The 17,195-nt window shown below is 37.5% G+C and overlaps 1 pseudogene; it reads left to right on the forward strand.

Annotated features, from left to right (window-relative positions):
- The first annotated feature begins 12,366 nt into the window (after positions 1-12,366).
- LOC131277079 (zinc finger CCHC-type and RNA-binding motif-containing protein 1 pseudogene) lies at positions 12,367-13,156 on the forward strand (annotated as a pseudogene).
- Positions 13,157-17,195: the final 4,039 nt, after the last annotated feature.

The raw sequence follows: 17,195 nt of genomic DNA on the forward strand, positions 1-17,195 counted from the left end.
TTGTCCTTTCCATTTCCCCCTTTTATGCAGTTCAAAAAGCATTTTTAACTCCAGGTATTATATGTAGACTGAGATATTCTGCTGGTCCGAGTTGACCCTTTTATTCAAGGTCATTTTCTAGTTACATCATCAGCTGGTACTTGGTAGTAATCCCTCAGCACCAGGGAGGCTCATACCCGGGAGTCATGTCCCATGCTGATGGGAAGGCAACACATTTACATGCTGAATTTGACTTCAAGACTGGCCACATTTGAACAACACGGAGGCTCTCAGACAGTAACTCTTAGGCACCCTGCAGTTCTAGGCCTTGTTCTTATTTCAGGTGCACAGGCTTACAAGCATAGTTATTAGTATCAAGGGCTCATTGTTGGACCTTTCTTCTTTTTTGGTCACTATGAAAATATCCAAACATTTTTATGTACCCTGGATATATGCCCTGGAGAACTCCCTGCAAACCATGTGTACCCTGTCAGTAACATCCCACACCAGTATTCCTCCCCTGCCATTGTTGAACCTCTCTGTGATCCAAAACTTCTTCAAAAATGAAGCCCAATATATTGCCAGGTTCCATTAATAGTAAAATGGAATATAGGGATCAGTTTAAAGGTTAGATATAGAATACATATTAATTTAGAAAAGTTAAGGTAAAAATAAATTGGGATATCAAAAAATTAAAAAATTCTAAAGCTTTGTTTTTGGTGTTTTGCCTTCCATCACTGCAGTAAGTGTTGCCCTGTATGCAAATGGCAAGGCAACTTCTTCCGTCTTTTCCTCAGTGTCTACATCTTTTCTTTTATCTTTTCTTTTTTTCCTAATTATTAAGCTTATCTTCACAAAAGTTTTAGATCACAGTAATTGATATATACAATATACAGTACTCCCACATATCCAACATAAAAACATTTTTCCTTCCACAGCAATAATCTTTTTACATATACTATATTTACTGAAACTGATGTACAGATATTGAGACAATAGCTTTCAAACAAGGTAACATTAGGGTTTACATTGTTGTTCATATTTTAGACTATACAATTTTCTAAATTTTTAGTTATCTTATGTTTTACATTATGACTTACATTTTAGCCTATCAGTCCCTATATATTTTTGCTGTAATTTAACATGTCTTACATCCATCCTTGCATAATCTTGTGGAACACTTCTATTGTCCACACAGTTACATTGATTCCGTCTATTCGATACCTCTTTCCCCTCCCCTCAGGGCCCACAGTGACAGTCAATCTTCATTACTTGAAGGGCCATGTTCAGAGATACTTGCAACAGTGTTGAGGGCTTGGCAATGCCCTAATGCATTGGGAGCCATCTTTCTCTTGAGAAATACAATTCCCTCTATTTGAGAACATCAGTCCTCCACAGGATGTGGGTCTCTATCCAATGATATAACCCACTATGGCAAAATGAGCACTCACACACTCCCTAAAGCCTGTCCTGCATCAGATTATCCCCCTGAAGCATCTTAAAAGGTAACCTTCCTTATTATATTTTTGAAAAAGTTTTCTCAGCATTATACTCAAACAAATACCTGACAATCTCCTATGTTCATATGTTCTCCTACACTCCCCCCAATTTCTTGAGCAATATTACCCATCCTCCCATCCCTAGCCCCCTCAAACCCACAAAGCCCCACCCAAAGTTAAACATATGCCCCCATTTTATCCCCTTCCTTGTACAAATACTTACCTCCCACTTATCATAGATGTCACCCATGTAGGTGTCAGCTTGCATCCTTCCTCTACACCCCAATTTCCTTTAAGCCTATCATCCAGTCTCTAGCTCTCTGAGGCAGCTTGGTTTACTTACTTCAGATCAGAGAGGCCATGTAGTATTTGTCCTTCAATGCCTGCGTGCCTTCACTCACATAAGGTACTCAAGAGTCATCCATGTTATCACATGTGTTTGTAGTGTATTCATTCTTAAAGCTGAGTAGTATTCCATTGTATGTATATACCACATTTTATTTATCTATTCATCTGTTGATGGGCATTTGGGTTGATTCCAACTTTTGGCAATAGTGAACAATGCTGCTATGAACATTGGTGTGCATATAATTGTTTGTGTCCTTGTTTTCAGTTGCATTGGGTATATACCCAGCAGTGAATTGCTGGGTCATATGGCAAATTTATAGCTAGTTTTTTGAGGAACCACCAAACTGTCCTTCAGAATGGCTGGATCCTTCTGCATTCCCACCAGCAGTGGATGAGTGTTCCCATTCCTCCACATCCTCTCCAGCATTTGTAGTCTTCTGGTTTTTTTTTTCATAGCTGCCAATCTTATGGGAGTAAGATGGTATCTCATTGTAGTTTTGATTTGCATTTCCCTACTAGCTAGAGATTTGGAGCATTTTTTTCGTGTGATTTTGGCCATTTGTATTTCTTCCTTGGAAAAGTGTCTGTTTAAATCTTTTTCCTATTTTTTAAATGGGTTGTTTGTCTTTTTATTTTTGAGATACAGGAGTTCTTTGTATATGCAGTTTATAAGTCTCCTATCACATATATGGTTGCCAAATATTGTCTCCCATTGTGTAGGCTCTCTTTTCACTCTCTTGACAAACTCCTTTGAGGTGCAGAAGGCTTTAATTTTGAGGAAATCCCTTTTATCTATTTGTTCTTTTGTTGCTCATGCTTTTGGCGTGAAGTTCATGAAGGCATTTCCTATTACAAGGTCCTGTGGATGCATCCCTACACTGCTTTCCAAAGTCTTTATGGTCTTGGCGCTTATATTTAGGTCTTTGTTCCATCTTCACTTGATTTTTGTATAAGGTGTGAGTTGGTAATCCTCTTTCATTCTTTACATATGGATATCCAGTTCTCCAGGCACCATTTGTTGAATAGGCCATCTCTCCCAGTTGAGAGGGTTTGGTGGCTTTATCGAATATTATATGACTATATATATGAGGATCTCTATCAGAATCTCAATTCGGTTCCATTGGTCGGTGTGTCTCTCCTTGTGCCAATACCATGCTGTTTTCACTACTGTAGCTTTGTAGTATGTTTTGAAGTCAGGTAGTGTGATTTCTGGAATTTCATTTTTCTTTTTCAATATGTTTTTGGCTATTTGAGGCCTCTTTCCTTTCCAAATAAATTTCATAGTGAGTTTTTCTAGTTTCTTAAAGAATGCTGCATTGATTTTTATTGGGATTGCACTGAATGTGTAGATCAGTTTTGGTAGGATAGACATCTTAATAATATTTAGTCTTCCTATCCATGAACAGGGAATATTCTTCCATTTATTTAGGCCTTCTTTGATTTCCTTGAACAGTGTTGTGTAGTTCTCTGTGTATAAGTTAAATTTATTCCTAGGTATTTGATTTTTTATTGAATATTGTAAATGGTATTTGTTTCTTGATTTCCTCCTGAGCTTGCTCGTTATTGGTGCACAGAAATGCTACTGATTTTTGCACATTGATCTTATAACCTGTGACTTTACTGAACTCATTTATTAGTTCTAGAAGCTTTGTTGTAGACTTCTCAGGGTTTTCTATGTATAGGATCATGTCATCTGCAAATAATGAAATTTTGACTTCTTCCTTTCCAATCTGAATGTCTTTTATATCTGGTTCTTGCTTCAGTGCTTGAGCAAGTACTTCTAAGAATAGGTGATATTGGACATCCTTGCCTTGTTCCTGATCTTAGAGGAAAAGATTTTAGGATTTCACCACTGTAAATGATGTTGGCTGTGGGTTTTTCATACGTACTCTTTATCATGTCCAGAAAATTTCCTTGTATTCCAATCTTATGCAGTGTTTTTATTAAGAAAGGGTGCTGTATTTTGTCAAATGCTTTTTCTGCATCTATAGATATAATCATGTGATTTTTCCCTTCAATCTTTTTATGTGGTGTGTTACATTGATTGACTTTCTTATGTTGAACCATATTTGTATACCCGGAATGAATCCCACTTGGTAATGGTGTATAATTCGTTTAATGTGTTGTTGAATACGGTTAGCAAGTATTTTGTTGAGGACTTTTGCATCTAGTTTCATTAGAGAATTTGGTCTGTAATTTTCCTTTCTTGTGGTGTCTTTGTTTGGCTTTGGTACTAGGGTAATTTTGGCATCATAGAATGAGATAGGTAATGTTCCTTCTGTTTTGATTTTTTTGGATAGGTTTCAGCAAGATTGGTATTAGTTCTTTCCGGAATGTTTTGTAGAATTCACCTGCGAAGCCTTCTGGCCCAGGACTCTTCTTAGTTGGGAGATTTTTAATGACTGATTCTATCTCTTTACTTGTGATTGGTTTGTTGAGATCATCAATTTCTTCTTTCATCAATATAGGCTGCTGATGTGTTTCTAGGAATTTGTCCATTTCCTCTGAATTGTCATTTTTTTTGGAATATAGTTTTTTAAGTATCCTCTCATGATCGTCTTTATTTCTGTGGGGTCAGTGGTGATATCTCTTTTCTCCTTTCTTATTTTGTGTATTTGCATCTTCTCTCTTTTTTCTTTGTTAGTCTAGCTAAAGGTTTGTCAATTTTATTGATCTTCTCAAAGAACCAGCTCTTCATTTTGTTTATCTTTTCAAGTGCTTTTGTATTTTCTATTTCATTTAGTTCTGCTCTTATCTTTGTTCATTCTTTCTGTGGAGTTTGTTGTTTTTTTACTAATTCCTCCAAATGTGCAGTTAGGTCTTCAATTTTTTCTCTTCTTTTTTGATGTATGAATTTATGGCTATAAATTTCCTCTCAGTACTGCTTTTGCTGCATCCCATAAATTTTGGTATGTTGTGTTATCATTTTCATTAATTTCAAGATAGTTATTAATTTCTTTTGAGATTTCCTCCTTGACCCACTGTTTTTCTAAGAGTGTGCTGTTCAATTTCCATATCTTGGTGTGAAATCTGGGCCTCTGGCCCTTGAAGATTTCCAGCTTCACTCCACTGTGGTCACAGATATTATTTTGTATGATTTCAATCTTTCTGAACTCATTGAGCCTTTCTTTGTGGCCTAGCATATGGTCTATCTTGGAGAATGATTCATGTGCACTTGAGAAAAATGTATATCCTGCTTTATTCAGGTGGTATGATCTATTAGGTCTAGCTCATCTAAGATACTGTTCAGAGTTTTTGTTTCTTTATTGATTCTCTTTTGAGATGTTCTGTCCAAAGTTGATAGTGGTGTATTAAAGTCCCCAAGTATAATTGTAGAGACATCTATTCTTTCACTTAATTTTTCCAGTGTTTGCCTCACATATTTGGAGGTGCCTTTGTTTGTTCTTCTTGAAAGATTATCCCTTTCACTAATATGCTGTATCCATCTTTGTCTTTCACAATTGTTTTGCATTCAAAGTCTATTTTGTCTGATATTAATATAGCTACTCCTGCCTTTTTTGGTTATTGTTTGCTTGTAAGATTGTTTTCCAGCCATTCACTTTCAACCTCCATTAATTCCTGGGTCTAAGATGTGTTTCTTGTAGACAGCATATAGATGGGTCATATTTCCTTATTCAATATTCCAGTCTGAGTCTTTTGACAGGTGAGTTTAATCCATTGACATTCAGTGTTATTACTTTCAAGGAATTATTTTTGTTAACCATATTTTGTTTGGACTTGTGTTTGTCGTATTTTGTTTGTTTTCTTCCTTCTCTTCTTGTCTTTTTTGTTGCTCTTACACTCTCTTCCATCTTTGCCTTTCCTGTTTTTTCCTTCCTTCCTGCAGAACTCCATTTAGTATTTTTTGAAAGTCAGGGCTCTTGTTGGCACACTCTTTTAATTTCTGTTTATCTGTGAATATTTTGAACTCTCCATCATTTTTGAATTCTAGCTTAGCTGGGTAGAGTGTTCTTGGTTGGAAATTTTTTTCTTTTAGTACCTTGACTATATCATACCATTGCCTTCTTGCCTCCATGTTTTCAAATGAGAAATCAGCACTTAATCTTATGGAACCTCCCCTGTATGTGATGGTTCTCTTTTCTCTTCCTGCTTTTAGAATTTTCTCTTTGTCTTGAGCATTGGATATTTGACAAGTACATGTCTTGGAGTCAGCCTTTTGGGATTTATCGTGTTTGGAGTGTGTTGGGCTTCCTGGACATGTACATTCATCTCCCTCAGTGCATTTGGGAAGTTTTCAGCCATTATTTCCTCCAAAACCCCCTATGTCCTCTTTCCCTTCTCTTCTCCTTCTGGGGTGCCTATAATACATACGTTTGTGTATTTTGCCTTGTCATTCAGGCCCCTAAGTCTCGGCTGGATTTTTTCTTTTTTCTTTTTTTAAATTATTTATTTATTTATTTTTAAAATTACATTAAAAACAATATGAGGTCCCATTCAACCCCACCGCCCCCGCCCCCCACTCCCCCCACAGCAACACTCTCTCCCATCATCATGACACATCCATTGCACCTGGTAAGTTCATCTCTGAGAATCACTGCACCCCATAGTCAATGGTCCACATCATAGCCCAGACTCTCTCACGTTCCATCCAGTGGGCCCTGGGGGGACCTACAGTGTCCCGTAATAGTCCGTGAAGCACTATCCAGGACAACTCCATGTCCCGAAAACGCCTCCACATCTCATCTCTCCCTCCCGTTCCCCACACCCAGCATCCCCCATGGCTTCCGTTCCCACACCCATTCCACATTTTCTCTGTGGACATTGGATTGGTTGTGTCCATTGCACACCTATGTCAAGTGAGGGCTTAGATTCCACATGGGTACTGGATGCACTCCTCCCGCTTCTAGTTGTAGACACTCTAGGCTCCATGTTGTGGTGGTTGCCTTCTTCAACTCCATGTTAGCTGAGTGGAGTAAGTCCAATAAATCAAAGTGTAGGAGCTGAAGTCTGTTGAGGCTCTGGGCCTGGGTGTCATATATATCAGTCCAGAGATTCAAATCCCCTACATATAACTTAAACCCTCGGCTGGATTTTTTCTATCTTTTTATCAATCAGTTCTACTATCTGTTGGATTTCAGATGTACTGTCTTCCATGTCACTAATTCTCTCCTCTGCCTCTTCTAATCTGCTGCTATTTGCTGAGAATGTATTTTTGATTTCTTGAACTGTGGTGTTCATCACCATCGGATCTGTTATCTTTTTGCATATGTCTGCAATTTCCTATGATAGTGTTTTCTTCATATTGTTAATCTCTTCCTTTACTTCATTACATTGGTCTCTAACATATGCTTTGAGATCTTTAATTACTTGTCCAATGCTCTGGTCCTCTTCCTGGTTTTTAGTTTGTTCATTGGATTTGGCCATGTTTTCCTGATTATTGGTTTGGTTTGTAGTTTTTTGTTGCTGTCTGGTCATCATTTTATCTTGATGGGTTTAATAAGTTCCTTGGTGTCTTTGTTTAGTCTTGGGGATTAATTAGTTGTTGTTCATGTGTAAGTGTTATGTCTTCTCTTTGTCACTTTGTTCTTCTTACTCTATTATCTTGTTTCTGGCTAAATTCACTTTGAAGGAAAATATTAGGGCCAGGGGAAACAAAATGAGTAACAAAAGAAAATGTATAAAGTAGTATTGGTAATAAATGTTAACAGAGCAAAAATGTGAGATCAAGATGAATGGATATTAAACTCATGTAAGTTGTGCAGAGTTATAGCAGTAAGTAGAGTACCTATAATGAGACAGTCTACTGAATATGGGGAGGAATATAGTATGAATTAAAAGGCCAGTGTTTTCATGAGAGAGGGAAAGAGAAAAGAAAGACAATAATATCAAGAGTGGATAAAAGACAGAAAACAGAACAAAGGTATTAGAATTAAAAAGTCAGACAATTTGGGGGCCAAAGAAAGGGAGGTGGAATGTAAGAGAAACAGTAGATGATGGAGGATAGAAAGATGTAGTGGAAAGGGGATAGTGTATCTGGCCAAATTCAATAAACACAGAAAAGAGGAAATGGGGGATAAGGAAACACAGCAAATGTGAAGCACTCCCTGAAGCACCTATTATATAAAGAAAATAAAATAAAATAAGAAGAAAATGAGAGAAAAGAAAAAAAGAGAAGAGAAAAAGTGGGGGCAGAGAAAGGGGGGAAACAAGCAAAAAAAGTAAAAGAGAAAAAAACTAAATAAATGAAAAAGGACCTTGGGTGATAAAACCAGAGAAAAGACCAGGAGACAATGCAATATTAGCACCCATGACAAAAAAAAAAAAAAGAAATAAAAGAAAAGAACCAACGTTTCAAGCTAGGAATCCTCTTTGCAGTTAAATAAAACACTTAGGGATCTGGCCTTCCCCCTTTCTCCCTTCCTCACTTCTCTCTCCCAAGGTAGCAGGAAAGCTACCTGAATGGTCTGGTAGGAGATTCAAGTGGGTCCTTTTTGAACCAACTAAACACAGAAAACAAGGACTCTTTATTTCCAGCGTGAGATCACCTATACCTCACCAGAATCCCCAAATATGCTATTGGAAGCTTGGATAACATGTCCTACAGTCCCTCCCCATTAGGCGTGCTAGGGGAGGTCTAATTGATTTTCTGACTCCACCTTCTCCCAGACCAAGTTTCCTACCCCAGGACATTTAGGTAAATAGGGCTTCCTCAACAGATTCACCTCTCTTTTCTTCCCAGACTCTCCCCAAGTCAGCTGGTATACTCCTCCAAGCTCAAGGAGAGAGAGAGAAAAAACAACAACAACAACCAAAAACATGGAGGGTTAGGGTAATCAAGGACCTCAGGTGGACCTCAGGGTGTGGTGGATTCGGGGATGGGAAGTCCATGGTATTGCAGACTCAAGGTGTGTGAGTCTCTGGAGCACGGGCCACCAGGGTTTATGGGACACAGATGTGGGAACCATACATCCAGTTAACCTGGGGTTTGGGAACACTGCAGCACGACAAAGCCTTAAGGGATCCCTATGGCCAGGCTGCCAGCCTTGGGGGAGGGGTCCCACCCACAACTTCTTACCTTCATGTCAGAAACCCAGAATTCCACCTCTCACAAGAATCTCATCACTGTCTCACCAAATCAACATCCAGACACCTCATGCCCTGCAAACCCCAGAAACAGCCCACTCAGGGTTTGGGAACACAGCACCACAACAAAGATTTCAGAAGTTCCACCCACAACTTCTGACCTCTGTGTAAGAGACACAAAATTCTACCTCTTGCAAGAATGTCTTCTGTCACTGTCTCACCAAATTGACATCCAGACACCTCCTGCAAGCACCCAAAACAGCCTGGTCCAGCAGGACTCTGACCCTACTCAGCTGCTTCTTTGCAGGAGAGATTATGAGGTGCAGTCACTCAGATGCCATCTTGCCCCACCTCCTAGAATGACTGAAAAGGCTGGCGTGAGGAGGTGAGAGGGGAAGAGAAAAGAAAGGACAAAAGTGAAAGAGTTTATAAAAGATAGAAAATGGAATAGTAGAGTTAGAAATAAAATGACAGAAAAATTAAGGACTAAACAAACAGGTGGAATGTAAGAGCAACAACAGAAAGCGGAAGATAGAAAGATGTAGGAAGGAAAAGAGATAGCATTGTTAGTCAAAATCGGTACACACAGAACAGAGGAAATTGAGGAAGAGGAAACACAGCAAACAAAAAATAAGCTGGCAGCACTTAATTTGAAAAGTAGGGGGGAGGTGATAAAGGTAAAGAAAAGCAAGAAAACAGACAAGCTCACAAGTAAGGAGTCAACCAAACACTAAGAAAAAGCAGCCTTCCCTCTTAAGTCCCTATGGAGCTTCTCAGACTGCCAGTGTTTATCAATCAATTACCCTGCAGCCTTCCTGCTGCAGATTTTGAAGTGAGTTTTAGTGAGTAAACTAAGTTAAATTATAAAACAAAGGTAACTTTCTTTTTTTAGGAAAAAGAAGAGACCCAAGAGATGCTAATATAAGAATAATTTCTATGTTTTCCCTGTCCCAAGGTATCAGCTAGATGTTTAATATCCCAGTGGGTCACTACTCTCTACAAGGAGCTGGGAATTGCACTAGAGACCTTGTATATTCAAGGTGGAAACTCCTCCATGGAGCTAAACTTTCTTGTTAGGTCTATTAGCTATTCAGAAAGCTAGAGAGTCCATTTCCCTTTATCAGGATTGAGTCTTTCAAATTGGATAAATTCCTGCTGATTAGGAATCTGCCCTTCTCCCTTTTTATTCTTACTGCTTTCTCTCCCAGGGCAGCAGGATGCAATAGCCTCTGTGAGAGTTCCCTTTTAAAACTCAAATAGGACCCTGGTGACTTAACTCACCACAGGAAAAAAATGACTCTCAACATCTTCAAGAGAACCCACACCTCACAAGGCAGGTTCAATTTTAATTGTCCCACTCAGGCTTTCTATTATTCAATCAAGTTTGGAGACTTTAATGTTTCTAGACCATTGTTCACTTCTTTTATTGGCATATAATTATACATAACAAAAAGATGAGTATTAATATTAAAGATCTTAACAATTTTAGAAATTTGATGAGTTCCTATGTGTCATTGTCTAATAACAATGCAATACAAGTTAAAAGTAGAGGTGAAATAATTTTAAAAGAATACTATATTTATAAACTAAGGGATACACGCTCACTCTCAGCTCTAAACTATATGATTTTGTAGAAGAAATAACCTATAGTCAAATGATTACTGCTAGGATTCAACAAAAAATGTAGTACAAGAATGGAACACACAGAGTGGTATGTTTCTTTGTAAGCAGAGACTGTCTGTGATTGGGAAACTCAGGATGACTTCATAGGAAAGTAACAAGTGAGCTAAGCCTTGTGCATTTGTGTGTGTGTGGTGTGTATCTGTGTGTAAATCATGGGCAGTGCTAGAATTTCCTCTGTTTTTCTGAATTTATATTCTGTTTCCAGAGAAGAGGCTCTTGTGTGATACTATCCATCATCTTCCAATTTGTTTTTTATCCAAAATTATATTCCATTGTCACTTGTAGTTATTTTTACATTTCAGTTTCAGTGTCTTGACTAAGTTTAATTTGCCCATTAATTCAATTGTGTATTTATTCCTTTTGGTTACTTTTTGAAAAGCCTCATTCACTGAGTTTATAATCAGTGGTATATACCTTCACAAGCTCTTCTAGTAGGTCTTTTTACATTTCTGGTATCTTTATTTAGAATGATTGGGGTGATTGGAGCAGTTTTGTGAATCTCTATAGAAGACAAACCCTGAGGTGTGTTTTGAGTAAGATTATGATTTACAAGTCAGGTGATGCCAGGTCCCAACTAGTGATCTTATCTGCATCTGAAAACTTCAACTGGTCTTTTAACAATTAGAACAGAGTGATAAAAATATCTGCCCTATATTCCTCCTTTTCCCAAAGTGATTCTTGGCTAACAGTGTCCTAGTGAAAGCAGATATTAATTGTTTCCTTGGGGTTCTTTGCCCAAGTGACCTCGGCCAGTAAATACACCACATATCTCTTGTTGTGACTTCCTCACTTTCTCATGACTTTAAAGAAAAAGAAGATTCCCCTCCCTTTATGAGCTTACACATTTCTTCATTCTTGGTGCCTGCTTTTCAACTTAGATAAAATATGGTAGCCATTCTGCCAAGAATGCCTACATTTTTCTTTCTACCTGCAAGTGTCCCTAAAATCTGCAGGCAAAATGTTTATGGGGACAAAGTCAATTACTTGTCTGTGGCTCTTTACAAGAAATCAATAAGTAAATTATCTCCTGTTAATCAGATTAAAGAGAGGTGTATATTAATTTTTAAGTATTTTATCAGACAAATATATGTTTCACTTATTTGAATTGATTAAATAAACTTTGTATAGAGATCCCATACTATTAATAGCTACTAAAATTCATGGAGAAAGTGCTAATTAGAAAATGTGTTATCCGAATATGATGCTAATATAGTAAACAAGTCTGTCCTCTTTCAACATATGAATGTATATTATTCTGTAGAAGAAAATAACTTTATGGATCATTTATAATTAGATTAATTTTTTAGGAAATATAAAGCAATTGCTTAAGTTCCCGTTAAGAGAGTAAAAATGGACAGTCCTCCTTGTGAATCCATAGACACAAGTAATTTTTAGGAGTGATCAGTCCTACTTTAATTTTCCTCCTTATTCTACATTATAGTCTTGTTTAAGGGTTTCCCTTGCCAAGAGGAAACTTGGCAGATGGAAACTACTGACAAACTTCTAACCATGATGCAACATCCCTGAGTAACTTAACTTGGTTCAGAAGGAAAATCTCTGGAGGTGAATGTCTTTCAGGATACCTGTTTCATTCATGAAGAACTGTTACGCCCGCTCCTGGGCCCGCCTCCGGGTCGGGGGCTCTGACCGCATCCGAGGCGCGTCCCGACTGCAGCAAGGGAGAGACGGAGGCGCTGTCATCTTCTTGACTTGGGCGCCTGCACTCTCCCGGGACTCGGGATGCCAGAGCTGCCGCGTGGGGTGAGAAATAGTCGGGGTTGAGCCCCAGCTGGGCCGAGGGCTCACACTCTTCTGGTCTCTCGGACAAGACTCACCTGAAGGAATGTGTGGTGGATTGGCTCCAAGTAAAAGTACAGTGTATGTATCCAACTTGCCCTTTTCCCTAACAAACAATGACTTATATCGGATATTTTCCAAGTTTGGCAAAGTTGTAAAGGTTACTATAATGAAAGATAAAGATACCAGGAAGAGTAAAGGGGTTGCATTTATTTTATTTTTGGATAAAGAATCTGCTCAAAACTGTACAAGAGCAATAAACAACAAACAGTTATTTGGTAGAGTGATAAAAGCAAGCATTGCTACTGACAATGGAAGAGCAGCCGAGTTCATCTGAAGGCGAAACTACTTTGATAAATCTAAGTGTTATGAATGTGGAGAAAGTGGGCACTTAAGTTATGCCTGTCCTAAAAATATGCTGGGAGCACGTGAACCTCCAAAGAAGAAAGAGAAAAAGGAAAAAAAGAAAATTCCTGAACCAGAAGAAGAAATTGAGGAAGTAGAAGAAAGTGAAGATGAAGGGGAAGATCCTGCTCTTGACAGTCTCGGTCAGGCCATAGCTTTCCAGCAAGCCAAAATTGAAGAAGAACACAAAAGATGGAAACCCAGTTCAGGGGACCCCTCAACCTCAGATGATTCAAGACGCCCAAGGATAAAGAAAAGCACATATTTCAGTGACGAAGAAGAACTTAGTGATTAAGATTAATATTTATTATGTAAATATCATAAAAATAAAAAACTTTATAGTACAAAGTTCAGCTGGAGACTGAAGATTACTTTTTTTTTAGGAGGTTCTGGGGATCGAGCCTGGGACCTCGTACTTGGGAAGCAGGCACTCAACCACTGAGCTACACCCATTCCCCTCAAACAGTTCTTTATTTTACCATAAAATAGTTCACAAGCATCTGAAAAATAACTTTAAATATCATGTCTCTCTCTATCTTAGCAGATAATAAAAATCAGGATTTGCTAATAACCATTAATCCTGAAAACAACTAATTTTAATAAGAATAAGAACATGTAATGTTATCATAGTAATACTACTGTTCAACCCAAGAAAGAAGGTAGATATTAAAAAGATTTGAGAAGCCCTTTGTAAAAGCTTTATTAGTATCTGATTGGTTTACATGAATATTTTTGAAATTAGTTTAATATTTACCACAAAAACTTCATAAAAACTGAAAAAAGAGTTGAGTTATTGTTATTAAATTTTAATAAAATTTTCAGTATTATTTTGTGCTAAAAAAATAACTTAATTTTCACAGGACACAATATTGAGTCAGAAGACAACAATCTTTTGAAAAAAATAAAAGACAAAGACAATATTTGACTTTTATTTTTAGCATGAATTAAGTGAAGGGAAAATGTGAGACTGGAGGATAAGCATGAAGTGTGTGTGTTTGCACATGTTTTTGAATGTTCTGATTAGAGGTGATGACTAACACCCTTATGTAAATGAGTTTGGCAGGAAGGAGCTTGTAGAGAAAGGAAAGCAGAGAGATGGAAAAATACCTGCTTTCTACCTAAATCTTGGCTATAGGCCTTTAAAACATTTTTTATTGCTCTTTCCTGCAAGATTCTTATACTATGCATGGTAAGGCTAACTGTAATATAGGAAAACAGTAGATATAAAAGTCAGTGTGTCATAAATACAGAATGACTGCTAAACACAAAAAACCTCAGAAGCTCACAGAGGAATACATACATTAAAACAGTAATGATTTAAATATTTCATAAACTGGGAAGCTGCTGCATGTTTTTATCTTGGAAGAAATATGATAGAGTCATATTTCTGTGAATTTTTAGGATCTGATATAAAGTGATGGCAGTAGGATGGGATTATTGGAGATACAGGAGGTAGAAGTTGGGGTCAAATATGAAGCTACATTTTCAGTTCAGCAGCCTGGAGAATGTTATACACTATTTTCAAGGAAGTCATCAAAAAACTTTGGTGGTGGGAACTTGGACTGATGGCTAGATATGTTTAGTGAAAGGTGATATTAGAATATGTATACATAAAAACAGACATACTAGTATAATTCATAATAAAATTTCATAATAAAAACTGCTGAAAAGAACTGAAGATAAACTCATGATCGGGAGCAATGAATTGAAGTCATGTGATTGAGTAAAAATGTTGATAAGAATTGACATAAAAGAGAAGAAAGCAGGTTTTTTTATTTTTGAAGAAGCTTTAGATTACATAAATGTTAATAGAAAATATAGGGGATTCACATATATCCCACCCCCTCCCACTCCCACACTTTCCCCCATTAACAACATCTTTCATTGGTGTGGTACATGCATTACAATTGAAGAACACATATTGAAGCATTGTTACTAACTGTGGACTACTGTTTACATTGGAGTTTACACTCTGCCATACACAATTTTATAGGTTATGAAAAAATGTATAATGGCCTGTAATTTTCATTTTAATGTCATACAGGACAATTATAATATCTCAAAAATGAACCATGAAAGCAGATATTGTAATCTGTGAAATGACAATAATAAGAAGGAGAAGAAAGAATAAAATTCAATATAGAAAAGAGAAATCTGTCTTAATGGAGGAAGAATTAAAACTGGTAAGAATTCCATTATGGTCAGAATTTAAAGAATAGAAGCACAGTGATTAATATATTTCATTATTAATAACAATGAGGCAGAATAGAAATGAGGCAAACCCATTGGATTTCCTGTTACAAGATGATTGCAAACTTTGTGAATTCTGTTTCAGTAAACCCAAAGGACAGAAAACATATATAGGAGAATGAAATGTAGAAATGTGGTAAGAAGGGCAGCTTTAGCTGCTATCTTGTGCAAATATGAAATCAGAAAATTGACCATTTTGATTACATGTAGATATGGAAATCATATAAATTTGCATCCTCATTGAAAAGAGGATAGAAGGTGAAAAGAACTGAAAGGACAAAATGAAGTCTAAAAGCACTGTTATGTTCTAAAATTGAGGGGATACAAGCATGGTAAGAGGTAGAACTAAAGAAATAGAAAAGTAAATGCTCAGGGAGGGAGCCTGGCTTGATGCCTTGATCTGGACAGAGCCGCCATCACGCACTGCCATGTGCCTGACCACCCACAGCTGGAGCTGGTGTGAGACAGCTTCTCTGATGATGCCTTGATTTGGAAACTTTCATGACCTCAGAACTGTAAATTTTTAATCTAATAAATTCACATTATAAACACCAACACATGCTTGGTATAATGTTCCCAGCCATTTTTAGCAGACTAAAATAAATATAAAACCTGAAGAATGAAGGAATGAAATTTGGGGTAGGTATGAGGAACTCTGGCCAACAGAAATGAGTTGTACTTCTAAGGCACCAAGGAGACTGGAGGGCTGCTGAAGTGCGGGCGTGCTGGCTCAGTGGCACCGCTAGTATCATTTAAGCAGCAGGTAGGATTCTGGCAGGTAAGAAAGGTCATCCCTGGTGTTAGGGTGAAGGCTACTCTAGAGATGTGACAATAAAGAAGGGATGGCAAGGTACAGAGAGTGTAAACAAAGAGAACAGCTTGTGACCACCCCTTGGCTTGGAAGGACAAGGGAAGGAAATGTGTTTAGAAGTCAAAAGAGATTGGGAACTGTGGGGAGTGTTGCCTGGCACATCTTGAAGGGATGCAGCTACTCTCAGGAATGTGATATGTTTAAGCAAAGAGAAAGTGGGGGAAAATACTCTTGTCTTCCTCTCAAGTTTTCTCACCATTCCGATCTTCTGGTGATTTCAAACATGAATACTAACTACAATTCAGCAAGCAACCAAATTGAATAAGGGAGACACAGTCCATAGGGATCAGCTTCCCCTGCACAGACCAGAACAAGGAAGAGTAAAAAATGGTTTGGAACTCAATGAATAAAATAGGCCCCAGTCTTTTCTCTTCTCCCATGACATCTTGAGCATAAGTCTTCATTCACATACATTTGCCCTAAGATTACCTAATGACATTTTTACTACCAGTCATCATGTTTTTGTTCCAGGCAAGAAGAAGCAGTCAACTACAGGGAGAAATATATATTCTCTCCATTTTTAAGAATTTTAATGATAAAGGTTAAATCCCACAGATTTCCTATACTTTTTTTGTTGAAAACTGGGCTACCTCTAGCTCCAAGTTAGATAGATAATTGAGCATTTAAGTCTGGTCACATTACTTTCTCAAACAAATTGGGTTTCAATAAGTTAAGGAGTAAAGCGGTGATGGATTTTGTGTAGAAATCATCAGGATCAGCAAACGATGAGTGGGATGAGCTTGGTAGAGAGTGGGGGAAGGGAGTGTCAGACAGAAAGAAACTGTGATCAAGGACTGGATATTTAGAAAGAGCTTTTTGGGGGTGTGGGAGTAGCTCAGTGGTTGATTGCCTACTTTGCATGTGTGAAGTACGAGGTTCGATGCCCTTATCTCCTAAAAAAAAAGATATGTCATAAATTGGAATCAATTCAATATTTTCAGATAGTAAAGTGAGCAGCAGGAATTTTCAGCAAGGAGAGGCTGTAAAGGAATGAGGGAGTCAAACATTCAGTGCTGTTCAAGTCATTTTAAAGAATGTAGGTAGAAAAAAATTGGGATAGTGAACATGAAAACCACACAAGAAAGGATTTTCAGTGAAAGAAAAAAGTGAGATAGTGAACATAAAAACCAAACAAAAAAGAATTTTTGGTTACAACCCAAATGTAAAATTATTGCATAAATATAAAACACAGTTAAGAGCCTAAAAACAAAACATAAAGAAAATATTTACTACAGACATGCTATTTAAATTTTTATATTATCAATTCAGAAAGCTAACATACAAACCACGGAGAAGAGCTGAACAACCCAGCAGGAAAA

This window comes from Dasypus novemcinctus, chromosome 31 (genome assembly GCF_030445035.2).
Source record: "Dasypus novemcinctus isolate mDasNov1 chromosome 31, mDasNov1.1.hap2, whole genome shotgun sequence".
In the NCBI taxonomy this organism is placed as follows: Eukaryota; Metazoa; Chordata; class Mammalia; order Cingulata; family Dasypodidae; genus Dasypus; species Dasypus novemcinctus.